The sequence below is a fragment of the Poecilia formosa genome, unplaced genomic scaffold, assembly GCF_000485575.1.
Source record: "Poecilia formosa unplaced genomic scaffold, Poecilia_formosa-5.1.2 Scaffold516, whole genome shotgun sequence".
In the NCBI taxonomy this organism is placed as follows: Eukaryota; Metazoa; Chordata; class Actinopteri; order Cyprinodontiformes; family Poeciliidae; genus Poecilia; species Poecilia formosa.
Genome location: NW_006800455.1, coordinates 268,220 through 270,264, shown reverse-complemented (window position 1 = coordinate 270,264; position 2,045 = coordinate 268,220). Strand labels below are relative to the sequence as shown.

At 36.1% G+C, this 2,045-nt stretch overlaps 1 long non-coding RNA gene across 1 annotated transcript; it reads right to left on the bottom strand.

Annotated features, from left to right (window-relative positions):
* Positions 1–290: 290 nt before the first annotated feature.
* LOC107834084 (uncharacterized) lies at positions 291–1,824 on the bottom strand. The gene is made up of 2 exons (XR_001659867.1): positions 1,564–1,824; positions 291–465 (listed from the first exon to the last, which is right to left on the bottom strand). It is a non-coding gene; the product is annotated as an uncharacterized LOC107834084 (long non-coding RNA).
* Positions 1,825–2,045: the final 221 nt, after the last annotated feature.

Genomic DNA, 2,045 nt, shown 5'->3' with positions numbered 1-2,045 from the left:
GTTAGACTTCCATCTTTAAGAGGATTTTAACTCTTTTTTTGTTTACAAACTTTAACTCCTACTGACTGTTAGCTAGAAAGTTATCAGTAATAGTTCTTCCATCAGTAATCTTTTAAATATTCCAAAGACACCTACAGGCAATTTATCCTTCTGTCGATATCCAGCAAACACAGATCCAAAGCCTCCTTCTCCCAGTAGATGCAGCTCAGTATATTTTTTCTGGAATTTGGCTAAACACATGAACACATGTTTGAGTTTCACAAAGCATCAGAATAAAACCCTGTTCACACTAATGTTACCTCAGATTTAATTGTAGAAGTTCTGACTTGTACTTTTTTTTTCAAAACTGTCAACTTAAATTCTGACCTCTTTGGGAAGTCACTTGTTCTTTTTTTGTCTTCTTCTTCATTGGTGATTCCTCAAAGTCATCCACCTTCCTCTTTAAATTCCTCTTTCTTATATCTCCTGTAATGTAAAGTACCGGACTGAAGTTGCTGGATCCTAACATTGAGAATAACCAAAAGAAACAACATGAGTATTTCAGCCTTTAGTTGCCATAAGGCAAAAATAGCTGGACAGAAAACAAAGACAAGTGTGCCTGCGTTGTGCTGCATTTATTACAGTCTCATTAAACTATCTCCCTCTTTATTTACTGTAATAAGTAGATTAACACAACTTTATATCATGCATTGTTTTTGGCTTTGTCTGTGCTGTATATATTGTAGGCTTACTGAATGTGCCACAGAAACCAGATCCGACCTGGCCATCAAGCAAATAATTCTGAATATCGGGTTCAGATTTATATAGATTTATATCGGCCATAAATCTAAACTCTAATTTGATTGGCGAGCTAAATATTTAGTTTGCTAATAATTTAGCTTGAAGATAAATATTTATGTAATATGGTAATTTACTTGCTGATAATCACAAGTGAATAACCAAAATAAAATCCAGGTCTTGCAAACACCTTTTTAAACTCCTTCTGGTGAGACTGAATCGCTTCCTGTCACCTCTTTACTTTTCCTCTTTTCTTGTACAACAGTTTAGCTTAAAACAAAGGATGAACTGTTTTAAAGGAAACACACACATTTACCAAAGGAGCAACAGTGGCTGCACCATCATCTGACCACTAGGAGTTTAAATAGAGGTTAGCAAGACCCAGCTGTGATATTGATTCTCTAGTGAATTTGCATATTACCTATTACGTTTTCATGAATGTTTATGACTGTTGTCATGAAGTGTCACTGGGTAAATAATGACACTTTAATGCAAAGTTGACATTTTTAATGGACTTTTAGTGCATATTTTAATGCAACATGTAGTGATCAGATTGCTACATATCTGATCTTTTCAAACGTGACCTGTGTCAAGTGGACTGTATTTGCTCTGTCTGTGCTGTGCTTCACAGAAAAGGAATTTCTTTGAAAGCACTGGGTGAATTTTCATAGAGTTTCCCATAGTAAAAGAGGCTGGATTCAAGGGAATACCAAAATGTTTCGATTTTTCAACCATGCTTTTGTATCACTTTGTTCTGTCAATATAAAGTAGAGCAAAGCAGCCAACCTGAGCTGCTGTCCATTGAGGAGGAAGTCTCTTTGGTTTGGACCTGCTGCAGGAGTCCCTTCTTCTTCTTGGTCGGTGTTGAACATCCCTCTACTTCTTCTGTCATTTTCCTCTTGATGTGGTCCTGGCAGGTTGTGGAGGCTCTGGTCGTCACAGAGACCCTGATCTTTTTTCTGGGGGTCTTATCTTGAACTCCTTTCCTTTTCTTTGTTCTGCACTTATGAACAGACTCAATATTTGGTGGAGTCGTCCAGCTGTTGTTGTCTAAAATGAGAGATATTGGGAAAAATATGCAATGGTTTTGACCATTTGTCATATATTTATTATTTCTGAATCACCTCACAGATATCTGATCTAGGACTTTATTACACAAACTGTTCAATCTTTAACTGATTTTTACTAAGATGTGGGAGAAGCCAACAGATTCACACATTTCAAAGTTTCCAACCAAATAATAAACTCATGAGTAATAATAATACATT